The sequence below is a fragment of the Quercus suber genome, unplaced genomic scaffold, assembly GCF_002906115.3.
Source record: "Quercus suber isolate HL8 unplaced genomic scaffold, Cork oak 2.0 scaffold_689, whole genome shotgun sequence".
Taxonomy (NCBI): Eukaryota; Viridiplantae; Streptophyta; class Magnoliopsida; order Fagales; family Fagaceae; genus Quercus; species Quercus suber.
This window is the reverse complement of record NW_027070130.1, coordinates 245,199-264,162: the sequence shown is the minus strand read 5'-3', so window position 1 is coordinate 264,162 and position 18,964 is coordinate 245,199. Positions and strand designations below refer to the sequence as shown.

At 31.8% G+C, this 18,964-nt stretch overlaps 1 pseudogene; it reads right to left on the bottom strand.

Moving 5' to 3' along the window:
* Positions 1-504: 504 nt before the first annotated feature.
* On the bottom strand, positions 505-14,450 carry LOC112006631 (cysteine-rich receptor-like protein kinase 2; annotated as a pseudogene).
* Positions 14,451-18,964: the final 4,514 nt, after the last annotated feature.

Genomic DNA, 18,964 nt, shown 5'->3' with positions numbered 1-18,964 from the left:
TATAACCTATACCAGCTGTTTTGAAAGCACTTGTATAGGTCTTGAATGAATAAAATTTAAAAGGCCTAAACCAATGCTTTTGAAAGCGCTAGCATAGGCAATACCTATTCTAGCACTCTGAAAAGCGCTGGTATTGGTCTTGATCAATATAATTTAAAAGGACCTATGCCAGTGCTTTCAAAAGCATTGGTATAGGTCCTTTTTTTTTAAAAAAAAAAATTTCAATTTTATAGCACTTGAAATGTACTTACAACACATATTTTCCAATACATATTTTATAATACCTGTAATGAACCACAATTCATTTTTTTACAAATAATTATGCAAAAGCCAAATATATAGATTAAAAGAATTTGATTCACAGAATTTTTACAAATAATAATCCTAAGACCAAATGTGTAAGTTAAAAGAATTCAATTCACAAAAAGCCTAAGTCATGCCAATCACAGGACAAACCAATAACCTGAAAAACTCAACCTAGGCAACCACAAGATCAGCATCAATCTACCTGCACCATACCAATAAGAGAAATTACCACTTTCAAATAAGCAATGAACCAAAAAAGTTGTATTATTTTCCCTGGCAACCATATTAAGGTCAAAAACTTTGTTAATCTACCAGTCTCTCAACATCAACAGGCATTATCACATTCGAATTGAATGACCAAAATTTAAACAAGAGAAGACAAAGAAACAAGAAGAATTGCAAGGGAAATTTCAAGCCCTCCCTAGGTGAGACATGAATTTGTGGTTGTCAAGGAAACCAAAGCCTAAGAAAAGAATTTGCAGGCACAAGTATCAGAAAGAATTAAAACAATACAAAAAATAAATAATTCTTATAATTGCAAGAGAGAATAATGAAAGTGGATAGAAAACAGAGCTTATCACCAAATGAAAAGTTCAGTTTATTAAAGCTACTAAGCACAAACACAAAAAATTAAAAAAACCAAGTTCCTGTAGACAAACAAAGAATAGAATTTTAACATGTGAATTGCAGAAGTTGCAGAACAACAAATGAAAGAACTATATATTTCAAAAGAAATTAAAAAATTTCTGGGTCTAAGGTTTCGTCCACCAACTCCGAATGCTTGTTATTCTCGTACAGTTTCCATGCCTATAATTGCACCATAATTTTTTTTTTTTTGAGAAACATAAAATAGGGACCCATAAACATAAATCACATGTGAAATTAACTTTGGTTGTTTTCAAACCACGTACTAAGAATTTCAGGATAAGTATATGTACTTAGTTGATTTTTTGTCCATATAAGGAGAACATGCATAATACAAGCAAAGGATTGCTAGTAACAAGTGTTTCACACATTATTGAATTTAATTCAATAATCTATATCTTAATTATTATTATTTTTAACAAGTAACAAGTGTATATTCCATACAACGAGATTTCATCGTTTTACATGTCTAGAATTTCTTTTATCCATTCCATACAACTAGATCATTATTTTTACAAGCATATGCTGGGCTAGTGAATGATGATGGTGAGGTTATTTAGTTAATTGAAAATATCCTTGAAAGCTCCCAAATGACTAAAAATTCCATTGAAACCTAGAAAGCAACCAAAATATTCTTAAACCTTCAAATTATTAAAATACTAAAATCTTCAAAATGACCAAAATTCTCCTAGGACCTATAAGATGATTAAAATACTTTGAAAGCTACAAAATGATCAAAATACCCCTAAAACTTCAAAAATGACTAAATACCCTTAAAACCTCAAATATAATCAAAATATCCCCTAAATATTTAAAATGAAGAATATATCCACGAAGCTCTAAAATGATCAAAAATACTTTTGAAACCTTTCAAATGACCAACATAACACTAAAATCTTCAAAATGACCAATATACTCACAAAATATCAAACGTGACCAAGATACCACCCTAAACCTCAAAGAAAATAATAAGAATACCCTTTGAAATATCAAAATTGATCAAAATACCTAAAAACCTCTAAATATGACCAAAATATCCTAAAACATCCAAAATCATTAAAATTTCCTCCCAAAATTTCTAAAAGGCTAAAATGTAATATTGACCATCTAATTTTCTTCAGATTTTATTTCAGTCCTTTAACTTTGCTGCCATTCATTTCAATTACTTAAGTTTCAAATTTATTCAATTAAGGCCTTTCTGATAACCTTTGTTAAAATTTTTGGGAAAAAAAAATTTGGAAAATTTTTTTCAATCATTAATAGATTTTTTTTTAATTTAAAAAATTTGAAGAAAAATTTAAAAAATTGAAAAATTAACCACAACATATAATAAAAGTTGATGGAAAAGTCTTAATTGAATAAATTTGAAAGTTAGAGAACTGAAATGAACAAAAAGCAAAGTTAGAGGACTAAAATGAAATCTGATGAAACTTAAAGGGTTAGTTTTGCATTTTAGTCTTTCTAAAATGATCAAAATAAAATCAAAATCTCCAAAATAATAAAAATGCACCTAAAAGGTCACTAAATCCAGAACACCTATAGATAATTCTTAGTACACTAAAGAGCGTACTGCCTCTTCAAAAACCATAATTCCATAAAGAATATAAAAATGTCTACAATGAAAAAGCTTAACGCTTTGTTTGTTTCAACGTAAAATATTTGCAAAAATAAAATATTTTACATGTAAAATATTTGCAGGAAAATATTTTCATTTTACAGTATTTGACTATGTACATGAAAATGTTGTGTAAAATATTTTTCAGTACTTGGCACAACGTAAAATGGACAGAAAAAAATATTAAAATATTAAAATATTGTTTTATTAACTTCCAAAAAGTACATAGAGGTCAAAGTCTACAAGGACTCCAAAAAAGACTATCTTAAAACCATTGTGATTGAGGACAAAACAGTTTTGGTTTACAAGGACTATAAAAAGGACTACCTTGATTCTTGAAAACCAAGTTCTACACTGGAAGAAGAAGAAAAAAAATGCCAAAAATTCCCAAAATCTCTAAGCAAATTGAAACTTAAACACCCCCAATTACTTAACAGAAACTCACCCACACCAATAGAGAGAGAACTTTGAAGAGAAAGGTTTTGAGGCTTCTTTTTGTTGTTAAAAATGCCCTTTTTTTTTCTTCCTCTGCAACAATGCAGAATTCCTAAAATTGTAATAAAGAATATGAGTGTTTTAAAATTTTTTAAAATGCAAGTATAAAATCGTGGATGACAACAAAAATCGTTGTTGGAATATTTCTCATAGCCAACCACTACCACAACAAAGTAGCCACGCTAGACCCAAACGAAGCAAAAACCCAGATCGGTAACCCACTCGGCAGTAAAGGGAAAAAAATTAAAACTAAGAACTTGTGGATGAGTGGATGACAGTGGAGGTGGCCAAGAAATGGTGGAGCTGACAACAACAATGGAGGATTATAGAAAGGGGGAAAAAAAAAAAAAACTCAGGTGAAGTTGGTGATGGGTAGCACTGACGAAGAGAGGAGCTGGTGATGGGTGGTGCCTAAGGTGAAGCTGGTGATAGGTGGGAGAGAAGGACCATGGTGGACTAAGTTTTGTATAAAATACTAATACAGTGTGAGAGTGAGAGAGATAGGTAGAGTATCGGGCTGAGAGAGAGAACAAAATGTAAAATGTTTTACCAATATTTCAAGTGTAAAATATTTTACACAAATTGGCCTTGGTTATTTTGGTTGGCTGAAAATATTTTACTTTTGACCAAATATTTTATTGCAAAACAAACACTGTAAAATATGAAAATATTTTCCTGAAAATATTTTACTTCAAAACAAACACAAACATAGCGTAAATGAAAATCCAAGTGAAACATCTAACAATCTTTTGCATCTTTGAACGGAAATGGCTTTTAATTTTATATCAAAATACTATATGATGTTTACAACAAGTGCAATTGAGAAATATTCACACAGAATCCAGGAAAAAAAGATAGTAGCATGATAGAAATTAAATATATCAAAGATAGTTTATATATATATATATGTATGTATGTATGTATGTACGTATGTATGAAAATAATTCATTGCATTTTAAGCCAATTCAACCAGTCAAAACTCAATTTGGTAAAAAAGGTTTTTGTACAAAGACTTTTCTTCCATCTTTCAATTTGATTATGACTTTCAGTCATTTTGGAGCTTTCAGGGTTATTTTGTTTATTTAAGAGATTTTAGGAGTAATTTGGTTATTTTGGAAGTCTAAGAGGATTTTTGTCATTTTCGATGATATTTTAGATGTTTATGTGAGGAGGGGTATTTTGATTGTTTTGGAGGTTTTGAGGATATTTTTTTCTATTTGTTTAGGTTTCTAAGTATTTCAATCATTTTGGAGTTTCAAGGGTATTTTTTTATTTACAAGTTATGGTGAGATATTTTGGTTATTTTAGAGATTTCATAAAGATTGGGAGGGGGGGGGGGGGGGGATGGTCATCTTAGAGGTTTTATGAGTTTATGGATATTTGGGTCATTTTTGAAAATACAAAGGGGGTCATTTGGTTAGTTGGGAGGTTTTAAAATTTTTGTAATTACAAATGTGAATATAATAATTGGGTTATGAGTGGGTTGAGTGGTGTCTAAAATAAATTAGTTGTGTGAATAATAGGTATTAATTATTAGTTCAAATAAATAATAAATGGATAAATGAACAATTATTATATTATGTGTCCATTCCGTTTATGACCCTATCTAAAAATGTCCAACGACCCCTTTGGCATCCGTCTAGATCAATGGAAGAAAATAAAGAACCTAGTACTAACAAGTATTTTGCATCTTTCTCAACAAAAAAAAAAAAAAAAAAAAAAATTGTTAGTATTTTGCATCTTTCTCAAAAAAAAAAAAAAGTATTTTGCATATTCGGTAGATCAATAAAGGAGTTTTCTTAATTTTGTTAGGGAAAATTTTTCATCATTTATTGGAATGAGATGTTGTAAGTGGTAGACAATTACTTTTATATATATATATATATATTTTTTTTTTTTTTTGTGAAAGAATAATAACATTTTTTTTATACAAGATAGAATTTTTACTCTAACCTAATCTAAGTGTATATGTGTGTGAAACTCCCTCCTAGAGACTTGAANACAAAAAAACCGTCTTAGCCGAGGGAGCTACACTAAAATAGATTTTTATTTTTATTTATTATAAAATGTTAAGTAATTTAACACATACATAAAAAGAGGGATAATGTCTTAAAAAAACTGACAATAATGTATATTATGTGTTCTACTAATACCTTTTATTATTATTATTATTATTATTGTTATTATTGTGGGGATAAAAGCTTAAATGTACATATTGGGCCTTAGGCCCTATTTGAAGATGTGAGTACATCCGAAGAGAAGTGAATTATTGAGAAAGGTTTTGGCCTGGAGAACCGCGCAAGGAAATGGTAGAGGAATGTAGTCCGAGGAGTATGTCCTCCTCGGATATGAAGAATATCGGTCAAACGAATACCTGGGTGGTTTTGGTGACCTCCCTGGAAGTTTTAACGATTAGGATAAACTTCAGGCACGTAGAAAAATGATAAGAACAAAGAAATATCTAAAGGAAAAGCTGCTACCACCACATTAAATGCACTGTAGCAACTTTTCTGGTTGCATTTATGTGAAGAAGACCCTTGAACAGTTCAGTCTTAGCTGCCATAGCTCGTTGAGAACCAAAGAAGGTACCTGATGGGACATGTACTCAAGTGCATGCTTAGATGAAGAACAAGTGGACGATCAAGATGGTCTAAAAAGAAAACTATATAAATGTAAGAGACCTCTCATAAAAGGGGAATCGAAAAAAGAGAGAAAGGAAGAGAGAAATAATGTTTACTGTAGCTCTAAGAAGTATATAAACAAAAGTTGGTCTCCTCGGACAACAATTTATTCAAGTTTCAAGTTTGTTCTTGCACTTATTTATCTATTAAACCTTGATTAACTGTTGTTTAGTTCACAAACCGCCTAGTTCTTTCACCCACTCTTTACAAATTCATTGTATTGGGCTTGTTGGGCTCATATTACATACCTCTTGGGTTTGAGCCACAAATATAGACCCTACAATTATTATTATTAATTGTGTTCTAATGATACTTGTTTCCAAGTCATTGTGATTAAAATATACTTTTTGTTATCCAAAGCTCCATCATATTTGTTTAAATTATAAAAAAAAAAAAAAAAAATTTACAATATTTTCATAACAAATTTTAGGTGATAAGTTATCATTATTCAATAGTTCTAATTTAAATTTATCACTAGAATTACTTTTTTAACACACTATTAATTGCCGATAACAAATTAACAACTTATCATTTAAAATTTATTGTGAAAGTGTTGTAAAAATATTATGAACATAACATTTATTAAAAAAATATAATATAAAACTTTACCAACGGTATTGAAGTTTTTATTATCGCCCATAACTTTATTTTATAGTGTCCATNCTCCTCTCATATTCATAATAGACCACATTATTGTACTCCGAAATTACTTAATAATTTTCCAAGTTGCCTAGGCCTCTTCTTTTTCTTGGACAAATTTTTGGGTTGAAAATGAGTTTAACCCTCACCCTCCCTTAAACCCTCCATCCTACCACCTAGGCTGGCCAGTAGCACCCTTGCCATCGTATCAATTTGAAAATCTAAAGATGTCATATGAGGGCTTAAAAATTGGGCATGGTTAACTTTAAACAGTTAGCTAGTCATCTAGTCAGCTTTCTAAAGATGTCATATGAGAGGGTGATTCAAAGAACAAGGTAATTAAGGAAATTTGAAGAAAAAAAAAATAATAATAACCTTGCAATCCTAGGGCTAGGGGTACCATATTCTTGTCTTCTCCCGATAATTTTTTTTTTTCTTGTCATTTCAGGCTTGAAAGAGGCACTTTTTTTTCTTTTTTTTCAGTTAACCATGATAATTGCATAAATTAAGAGTTAATGAGTCTATTACAACATACATAAGTTTTGTCAGAAGCCAAGAGGCTTGCCACCACAGGCACATAATATTAAGAGGCACATTTTACTCATTATGAAAATTATTTTTTTTTTTTTAATACTAAGTATTTTTAACACACACATACGAAGAAAGAAGAGACAATTTTTTTAAAGAAACCTACTTGACTCAAAATTTTCAAAGTAAATTTCAATATATTGCCAGCACAAGGTCAATAAGTTATATTACGTGTTAGGTCCCAAAAGTCTGATTTATATAATTTAATGACCTCCTTAATAATCTTTTTTTTTTTTTAATATCTAGAAAAATCTTAAACATGTTTAGGCCCTATCAATCCATAAGACAATAATTCTCTTATAATTTAAAATGGATTTATTTCATGGTTTAAATTAAATTTTATAAATCTAATAGATATACAAACATTTACGTCATTTAAAATTTAAATGTAATAGATTTGAAACTTCACATGTGAGTCTATACTCTATAAATTTGTCTTAAATGATATATTTGTCTTAAATGAGAAATGACTTTTTTTTTCTTCAAATTTCCTTAATTACCTTGTTCTTTGAATCACCCTCTCATATGACATCTTTAGAAAGCTGACTAGATGACTAGCTAACTGTTTAAAGTTAACCATGCCCAATTTTTAAGCCCTCATATGACATCTTTAGATTTTCAAATTGATACGATGGTAAGGTTACTGCTGGCCAGCCTAGGTGGTAGGATGGAGGGTTTAAGGGAGGGTGAGGGTTAAACTCATTTTCAGCCCAAAAATTTGTCTAAGAAAAAGAAGAGACCTAGGCAACTTGGAAAATTATTAAGTAATTATCAAGTATAGTAATGTGGTACTCACTCCTCTTATATTCATAGCAGACTCACTATGAATTTAATTAACAAGGTCTATTATGAATGTGAAAGGAAAGAATACCATGTTCCTGTACTCTGAGATTATTTAAAAATTACTTAAGCAACTTAAGTGCTCATTGTGATTTTGGAGAGAAAGGGTTAAAAAACGAAAAGGAAAAAAAATCCATCCAAAGAGAAGATAAAATCAACATGAGAGAAAAGAAAAAAGAGATAAGGTAGCAAGGATTTTGAACAAGAGAATAACTTCTAACAATTAAAGGGAATGAACACCAAGAGATTACCAAATTTCTACACTAAAGACGCCAACATAATTATATAAATATAAGAAACTAATTACTACTAAGAATGAATCACTAAAGAGATGAACGAGTTTTGAAATTCAAAAAAGCTGATGTTTTGAGGAGAGCCTATAGCTTTTAGAATTGTTGATTTTTTGTTTTCTACCTAAGGAGGGCTAGGTATTTGCCTCTTTCTTGTAGAAGTTTTAACTTAATATGTTAAATTGAATATATATATATATATATATTTAAAAGTTTATGTTTTAATTAGTTGAGAGACAGGGATTTGAACCCTAGATTTTGTTGAAAATACTAAGATGTGTCAATTAAGTTATAAGGTTTTTGACATAATTAACCCCACCTTTTGTATTTTTTTAATTAAGCATCTTTTCTTTATCATAATGTGTTAGGAAATCTCACTCTTACGTGACACCTCCTTTCAAATTTTATGCAAGTAATGCACAAACCATGCAAAGTAGTGAGTACAATGACAAACTCCAAAGAAGGATGATTTTTACTAGTTTGACATACAATGTTCCGGCAAATTTGGTGCTGAGATGACTTTGCCCCTCAGGTAGAAGCCTTGCTAACCCAAAGTCTGCAATCTTGGGCTGGAGATCATCGTCAAGAAGAATGTTGCTGGTTTTGATATCTCTATGTATTATACGCACATGGAATTCCTCGTGCAGGTCGGCAAGTCTCCTAGCTGTGCCTAAGATTATATCATTCCGTTGTTTCCAGTCAAGGGAGCCTTGTTTTTCACCTATATCCCAATAAGATCTAAGCGTACTTTTAAACTAAATTAAATGCATGTATTTCAAAAGTAGTTTTCAATTATAAGAGATTAAGCTTTCTTAAGAATGAAGAGATGAGTGTAGGTTACCAAATAAGAACTTAATAGCCATGTATTCATAGACAAGAAGTCGTTCTGGTCCTTTGCTACAATACCCAAGAAGACGGATCATATTCCGGTGATGAACATTACTTATAAGCTTCACTTCACTCTCGAAATCTGCCTTTATTTTGGGGGATTTTCCTATAGCTAGTTTCTTGACAGCAACTATCTTCCCATTATTTAGAGTACCCTAGTCATTGATACACAAAATAAAGGCATGGCAAATTAGTCCACCATACAAGAAGAGAATTATAATGCTATAGTAAGTAGTAATTGTACATGGAAATTTAATAATAGGACATTGGAAAAATGAGACATATACATGACACCAATGCCCGTTATATAACAATACCATAATTGAAAATTTGATTGAAATTAGAAAACAAAATTGGGGCTATACTCGTTGAAATCATTGGAACAATGTGATGAAACATATGATGTTTTTTAAACTCTGATTACTTTATTTTTACCTTGTATACATCACCAAAACCTCCTTCTCCAAGTTTGTTTCCTTCACTGAAATTTCTTGTTGCAGATTTCAAATCTTTGTACTTGTAATTCACTGGGCCTCGCAGTTCAGTTGCCCCTAATATGTCACCTTTATGGAGGAAAGCAATTATGGTCGTTTCATTATATGAAGAAAATTCATATATAAATATTGATGTATCTATATCTAATTAGACAAAAACATTATTTGAAATAATAATGTCATGAATTTTATAGTTTTTTTTTTTTTAATTTAAAAAAGAAGCAAACACAAGACATCATAATTCAAATATCATTGTAAAACCTAGGTGGTATTACCTCTAAGATCTTCCTTGGGCCTTCTTGATAGTTTAAGCAAGACAAACAAAGTTATAATGAAAAGAGCACCTACACCTCCAACTACTCCTCCAATAATGGCTTTCTTCTTACTTGAACTTCCTGCGTATAATAACTTAAAATTTGCAAATGCCATTTTGGTCCAACAACATGACAATTTTGATACAACGGCTATTTATATAAAACTTAAGCTAGGCAAAGATTTCATACAAAACTCACTATTTTCGAAGAAGAAATCAATGTTGGTAGTTTGGTTATCAGCAAAGAAAGGCGTATCTGAGTACCTCATGAAACATCCAGCATCTATTGCCCTACCATATACACCAGGAAGACAAACTTTTATATTGTTGGATGCCGGTTTCAAGCAATCTTGACAACCACTCTCACTAGCGGTCTCAATACATTGTGCTACACCATACGCTGTTACTATTTCCCCACTATCACCAACTATTTCCTTCTTGCTTGCAGCAAAGAAACCATTAATCTTAGGGGTTGCTACTTGGAGATCTTGTAACAATTCTTCCACGGCTGTAATAAAGGTAGTAGGCTGCGATGCAGTCCGATTCTCACAAAGCCCTTCATTACCCGGCAAAGTGGTTTGATCATAGAAGTTATTGCTCTCATACCTAAATAACATAAAAATAAAGTTTGCAATATATGAAACCTCCATTAATACAACAAATATTTTAATTACTACCCATAAGTGATGGAAGGTTATAAGTCATGTGAGAGCCTCCCATTAAAATTTTGAATAGACTGATTTAAGTACCAAGGTTTTTGATGACCTTTGGTTGACCGGAGGGGGCTCGGGTAAAGTTATCTCTCCACCCCGTGATCATGACCCGGATATGAAGGTGGCTGATTTAATCGACCATGAGTTGCACTGCTGGAAATCTGATCGAGTTGATGCTATTTTCGTCCCAATGGAGGCAAAGGTGATCAAAGCGATTCCTTTGAGTCTAATGGACACACAGGATTGGTTGTATTGGCCAAAGAACCGTAATGGGGTTTACTTGGTCAAATCTAGGTACAAACTGGCTTGTGAGTGGGATGAGCTTGCTGCACTGGGTGTTTCTGACCAATCTGAAGGTAATAATACATGGAAAAACAATCTGGAACCTCCACATTCCAAACCAAATCTGTACCTTTCCTTGGCGTGCTTGCAATGACTCTCTCCCCACGAGGGTCAATTTGACTCGGCGAAAGCTTCTACATGTAGATACTTGCCCCAACTGCAACTTGGAACCCGAGACCGTTGCCCACGCCTTATGTTCCTACCAGAAACTCGATCTTGTGTGGCTCCCTTAGTTTGCTAAGCTCAAGGAGACTACCTCACCACACTCGGCATTCCCTGAGATTATGTACTTAGCCCTTCGGGACCCCAGCTGTGTGGAGGTGTTTGCAAATATCATCTCCCTGATTTGGATGAGTAGAAACAGAGCAGCCTTTGGGGCTGCTGGTTCAACCCTTGAAAAAATTCCAGAGCAGGCCCGTGCATTGGTGCATGAATTCCACCACCTCCGTCCAGTCCACGCAAAATTCCCAAGAACAGCCCGTGCTGTTCAGTGGAAGCCTCCACACCCTGATACAGTGAAAGTGAACTTCGACGACGCTATTTTCTCAACCCATTCTTCAGCAAGTCTAGGCATGATAATTCGTGATCCGGCTAGTCTAGTATTGGCTGCCCTTTCACAAAAAATTCCCCTGCCTACTTCAATGGAGACAGTGGAAGTGATAGCAACGAGAAGGGCTCTCTTGTTTGCCAGAGAGCTTGGTTTTGAGAGAGTTTTGGTTGAAGGAGACTCTGAAGTTGTAATCAATGCCATCAAGGAGAAATCTCTCATTTCTTCAGACTGGGGCCACATTTTAAGAGACATCCATGCTCTATCTTATTCCTTTAGTGGTATTTCTTTTCTTCATGTTAAGCGCTCGGGTAATAGTGTAGCTCATCACCTAGCCCGTAGATCATTTTGTAATCCTCTGTTAGTTTGGATGGAGGAAGTCCCTCCTAACATTGTGGATGTTTACAACCAAGATCTTGGTCTTTTAAATGAATAATTTCTGCCCCCTTGTGGGCTAGTTTCTCCCAAAAAAAAAAACCGAGAGGTCTAGGTTGTTTGTCACTTATTATATAAAGTATCAAACAAAATCCTTTTTTTTTTTTTAATGAATATCGAACAAAATATCTAACAGTCCTATTGTAAAGCTTTTTCATTGAATTGAAAGTACATGATATAACAAGCAAGATGGTTATGTTTCGTTTTATTTTTTTGTTTTGTTTTTCCTTTATTTACATACATTCAGACATACGCTAACATCATCGACACACACGCGCCAGTGAGGGAGTGCCATGATGGCTAGAAATTGTTCAACTTTAATATTTTTTAGATAGCAGTTGCTTCCATGAATATGGGAATTTCGCAATTAGAGTCCAACTTATGAGGAAATGGTCCGGGTTTAGATTTTTTTTTTTTTCTTTTTTTTCTTTTTCTTTTTCTTGTTGGTTTTGAAAATCCTTAATACTGCTCTAAGGATTTGCTAAGTGACACATTCTTTAAAAATTTTCCTTCATTTTGTCTTCTAGCTAGATCATTAAGCCTTTGCATTTATACCAAAGTATTTAATTCATTTTGTGTTAATGAGCGGGAGCATTTATTCTATTCACTAATTATTTTTGTCCAAGGATTTTATATGATTCTCTCTCTCCCTCTCTCTCGTATAAGTATATTAAAGATCAATAGTTATGTTATTAATAAATTGTTTAAATTGTACGTTTTTATAACTTAAAATTATACATAAAATATAAACTTATAGATCATATAGTAAATAATATCTGATTGGTACAAAATTTGAAATGTGTATCCAACAGTTAGATTTTCAAAATATGTAACAATGTTAATTTTTTTTAAAGGCAGTTGTAGCCTAAGGCTACAATCAATTTTATAGTCAATTTTTTTCCTTATAAATTTTAAAACTTGAGGCTTACAAAGATGAACAAAATTTAGTTACAAGATTGGTTGTAACCTAAGGTTACAATCTTATTCAATAAAATAAATATTATTACATATTTTGTAAATTTAACTGTTGAATTGCATGTTATTTATGCTCTTAATACATATGTCAAATTTTGTATTAATTAGATATAATTTATTATATGATCTATAAACTTATATTTTATACATAATTTTAAGTAATAAAAACTTGTAATTTAAACAATTTATTAATGACATAACTATTGATTTTTAATTTTTTAGAAATTTTGCAAGTATAGAGGATATAAAAAGAATATGTAATCCAATGGTAAATTTGTCAAAATTTACCTCTAATAAAAAGATATTGAGTAAGGTAGCCTTTGATTACAACTAATTTTATAACTAAATTTTGTCCTTCAAATATATATCATCAATCAAAAAAAGCAATTAATAAATACATTTAATAAGTTGTCACCATCTACAAATTATATTAATTGTTACATATATTTGTTGGTCTCATGTATTTAAAATTGCATTATCTATAGCATTACTCAATTGTTTGAGACTTCTTAAAAGTAGAGGAAAAATATTTGAGGGCCTTTCTATAGGAGGGGGCACGAAGTGCCCTGGTCGTGTGTGACCTTTGACCATGTCACGAGTTAGAGGTTTCATTGTCTGCTATTTTTTTTATTTAAAAAGAAATAATACATTATATAACTAGAGTACCACTATAAAATGGTCTAACCTTTGTAGTAGCTAGTAGCCTGGAGTATTACCACAAAAGGGGTCTAACCTTTATAATAGTAGCCTGGAGTTATAAGGACTGAAACTTTAACACACACAACTGATATGAGATAAACATTCCTATATTTACACACAACTGATATGAGATAAACATTCTTATATTTTTTTTTTTTAAGAAAATAATAATACTTATTAGAACACATAATCACGAAAGTAATATATAGAGTTTTTTAAACAAGCTTATAATATATTATCTGCTACTTTGGCATATCGTTTAGGACCATTGAAGATGTGGCCTGCCACTTTGGCATATTGTTTATGACCATTGAAGATGTGGTCTAAAGGGGCATCGCTAGGAAATTAATGACACGAGAGATATATGCATGGCTTGGTCATGCCCACTATATGCGAGTGAGAGATTTTAGAAGTTGGCAAAGCTTGGGCATGACCACACCCCTTGGAGTAGATTTCGCAAGATGTAGAAATAAATAGGAAGAAAAAAGAAATCTCTATCTCAATATCATTACGAGATAGAAAATAGGTGCGCTGTCAGCAAAGTGAAACAACAAACGAACCACAGCAAAATCAGTGGTGTTACCTGAAGAAACAGCCATCATAGATGACACGGGCACTGTTGGCAGCAGAGCAGTTGCGAATTTGCGACCCAGTGGTGGTGAAGCAAGCAACACAGTCAGCATTAGACAGGTACTTTCTGCACTGCAACATGGCCTAGACAGGTTCCGAACCCTTCACTTGCTGTGCAGTTGCAAAGTATTTGTTGTTGTTCAGCTGTGCTCTATGGTCCGAGAACGTTGCGTTTAGATTGTTGTAGAAATTTGACACGCGGGACACGTTGTATTGGCTACACCCACTGTTTAACAGATTGATCTGTGGGTTTGCTACAGCCAATCTCAACCACCATAGCCACCACGTAAAGGTAATTTTCAAGGCTATATCCATCTTTCTATGTGTGTTCATCTTCAGCCTTAGTAGTAAATATGGAACTTGTGGAATTTTGTCTTACGAATGTATGTAAGAGAAGATTATGCAGCATGTGGATGAGAAATAAAGAAAATGAAAAGATGCTTACAGGGCGAGAACCGGAAGAAGTCCTTAATTATTAGTTTAGTTGGAATGTACATTGCATCTAGCCAAGTGAGGCAGCACATAGAGGGTATGTATAAATTGAACTCCAAACTGGATGGCTCTTCCACCATACCACTAAGGCAATTGTCTAATTGGTTAAAGCCCTAAGTGAAAGCTCCGCAATTTTTATTATTAATCGTGGGCGTCTAATTTGAACACCTAACCATTTTCTCAATTCTGTCGGTGCAAGTGACTCGATATAATTTGGAGTCTAAGGGTCCATTTGGTTTAAGAGATTTTAGGGAAGATGGAAAATTTAGGTGAGAAAAGTAGAAAGAAAATATTTTTAGTGAGTGTTTGGTTGGAGGATGGAGAAGAAAAAATTTAGTAGGACTCTGGTGTTTTCTCCCCGGGTCCACCAAAAACATTTCTCTCCAAAATGAGGAAAAAACTGAGTGGAAAATGCTCATGAAAATTAGCTAACCAAAATACTCTCATGCAAATGGGTTCTTTCTTCTTTGCCTCTCATCTTTTTTTTTTTTTTCTTTGATTTTTGTGTCTCTATATTTATATGTACTATTCTATTTACTTCATTCTTTTCTTTGTTCTTTTTTTCTTCTTCTTATCTTTTCCAATACTTCTCATTCGTTTTTTTTTTTTTCAAATTATATATACATATATAATTTGAAAGGTCCATACACAATTTCTTAATAAAAAATGTATTACTTGTTATTTTATTAATAGAGATATAATTGTAAATTTATACCAACTTCATTTTCCATCCTTTTATTTTTTTTTTCAACCTAACAAATGAGTTTTTCATCTCTCCACTTATCTATCCTCTCAACCAAACATAAATGAGAGAAAACTAAATATCTTCTATTCTCCCACTTTTCTATCCCTTCCTAATCTTCCATCCTCCTACTTTTCAACCCCTCCAACCAAATGGGCCCTAAAAGCATTCTCATTGGATAATGTAAAATCCATCTAAATGCAAAATGCGTGACATTATTGTTCACAAAAATACATATAAACATCTCATATCTAGTGGGGCATTTTGCATAAATAATCACTATGACATTGTGTAGAGTTTTTATTCCTTTTTTAATCTCTCTCCTCTACTGTTTGACTCTCTCTTGCCCACAATAGCATTAAAGTAAGATTATTTTAATATGATGCATTGTAAAATAAAGAATGAGATGTATGGTGTGTTGTAAAAGTAGTTATATATGTAAAATAGATAAAGGGTTCTTTTAGTGAGTGGTTATATAAAATAGATAAAGAGGTCTTTTAGTGAGGTAAAAAAAAAAATTCTTTTTTTCTTTTTTTGGCATAAGTGGATGGGAATGCTTTAAGATGATAAATTTAAGTAAGACCTTTTATATTTAAATATATCAATTAACTAAATTTATGTAATGCTAACCAAATTAATGTTAATTTGGTAAGTTAAATAAATAATTTGATGAATCAATACTAACCAAACTAAAGTTAATTTCATATAGAGAATCAAATATTATGGTTCTAACATTGAATTTAACAAAAAGAAATAAAAAGTAATTATTTTATTAGAAATGATGTTCTCTTTATCTTGATTAAGAAAATGTGTCGTTATAAATTTTTGTTTTTGTGTTAAAAAGGGGATAGAGATTATCAATATGTTGTTTATTTTTTTTTTTTTTTTTTTTTTTATAAAAGGGGTAGCAGTTTTTTATTTTATTTTATTGGGGGCCTTAGGACTAGGCTTTAAGCCACCATTATGCAGTCCTCATATCCTATACACACCAATTTTAAATCTAGAACCTCATAAATCTCATGAAACGTTGGATGCAAAACGAGTATTCAAAAAGTTTAGGGTGCAAATCATAATATGAAATATAGTTTAGATGGTAAAGTGTAATTTTTCATCTTTTTTTTTTTTTGAAGTTTAAAATAAAGGTACTTGATCATATTAGTTGACACAATACAATCCATTTACTAAGATTAAATTCAGAATTTCATCTTGTATATTTCTTTCTAATTTCCTTTAAAATTAGGGTTGCAACTCCATGTAGTTCTTTCTTTTTCAAGGGAAGTGACTATTCCAATGGATAGATAGGATTTTAGGTATTTAGAGCATTCACATTAAGAATGCTAACTAAAAATCTATAATAGCAACCAACCCACTAAAAAAGCACTACATCAAAGAAGATAAAGTTAAAAAAAAAAAAAAATTTAGTCTTAGCTACATGGGCTAATATCTCTAGCAACTCATTGTAGGCTATAGCCGAATGTTAAAGCAAAAAAGAATTTTTTATTCCCCCCATACACGCGTGACTGTTTGATAAAGTATTTTATTGTGTTGAATATATTATTTTATTATGTTGAATGCTAATGCTAAAAAAAACTATTGATGTTGGGTGTTTTGTAAAGTAAGTTGTTAAAATAGATAAAGATAAAGTAAGTTTTTAAGTTGCTAAAAGCTACATCTTTTGAGAACCTTAATGTGAATGCTCTTCAAAATAATAGGAAAAATTGGAAGAGGTGCCAAAAGAGATCCAAAAATCAATTTTTTTTAATACAAGATAAAAATTCTATTCTATCATAATCTAAATGTATATGTGTGTGTGAAACTTCCTTCTAAAGTGACCGCACCAAAGGTGTGCGGGTAAAATTCAAATTATTAATACCACAAATCCTTCAGCAGCCAAAATTGGTCTCCTCCCGCACCAAATTGAATTGTAGGGTCAAATCTTGTATAATATAACATTATGAATATGGAAGACTAAAGAAGTCAGAAAGTTACCGACTCACCCTTCCGTGTCCCAGACTCAGAGATTCTAACGTCTTATTAAATTTCCGCACAATTGATACGGCCGGCGTAGGAGAAGATATGTGTAGTCAAGGGTCACCCACTCACCCTTCCTTGTCTGAGCTTGTCGTCCTCACTCGCACAAGAGAAAAAGTAGTGCAGAGCATTGATATCAGCTTTTCAAAAAATTTCTTTTATTTTAGTTGGCTAATTTTTCTTTTTCTTTTTCACACATATCAGATTTCCTATTTTTTATTATTTCTCTAACTTTTCTTCATTAAAGTTATCAAAATATTGATACGAGGAATGAACAATGTGTAATAGGTAATGTGATATTGTGATGTGGGCTGTTTTTTAGGTCTTCTTTAGATTTGCTTCCCTATTTATGGGAATCTAATATCAATTCTCTAAAAAAATTAATAAATAAATGTAGTTAAATATTCTCACCTCCACCCAACGTTAGGGGTGTACACAGTTCAATTCGGTCGGTTTTGAAGAGGTTTTTCGCACCACGCCTATAGAGTGCGGTTTCACCCTATGCTTGACTGCACCTCACTTTTGGAAGGTAAGAACCGGTCTATACAAGGTGCTGTTAATCTTGGCGGCTCGGTGTGATTCGTTCAGTTATATGGGCTAGACTTTTAAAAATTACTATTCTAAGAAACATTTAACTAAAACACAGAGTCATGCACTAATTTTAATAACATATTAGTAAACAAAAACCATACACACAGCTTACTCAGTGCTAAAATCACAACAACAAGATAATCAACTAAAACCATAATAGCATGATATAATTAACTAAAATCACAATAGTATAATCACTCAATAGGATGATCAACAAATGAATTTACAATCTTTGAACCCTTCAAACAAAATCAAACAGCATAGGAAAAAAAATCAAACATTAGTGAACTCAAAAAAAAATATAAATAGTATGAGAAAATACCCAGGAACTCTTTAAGCCTTTGAGATTTAGTCCTTTACTAGGCTAAAGCTTAATCTCTTAATTACCCCTGAAATTACAAGAAAATAACGCAAAAAAAAAAAAAAACAAAAAACAAAAAACAAAAACAAAAAACAAAACAAAAAAACAAAAAACAAAACAAAATAAAAAAAACAAAAACAAAAACAAAAATTAGAATCAACAAGAAACATTCAATGAATTCAAAATAAAACCAAAAAAATTAGGGTTAGGGTTACCAAAGATAGAACTATATAGTGGCAGAGCAACGGTAGAGAACGAAGATGATAAGGAGACTGACTGAGAGGAAAGTCTTTCTTTGTGAGAGAGAGACTGAGAGTCAGGGACGAGTCTTGATGAGGGTGTGAGACAGAGAGTTTGTGTTCTTAAAGAGTAGAAGGTTAGGTCATAGGTGGAACTAGGAGCCTAAGATTGAGAATTGAGAGGGAAAAACACTGTTTGCTTGGTGGGATTAGGGCATGAAAAAAAAAATTTTATGAGCCCGTTTGAACATATGTTTAAATAACAGTTTTCAATTTTTTTGAAAATACGTGTGGGTGAAAAATGTGTGGAAATACGTGTAATGTTATTTAAAAAAATAAAAACTTGATTTTAAACACACGTACCAAATAGACC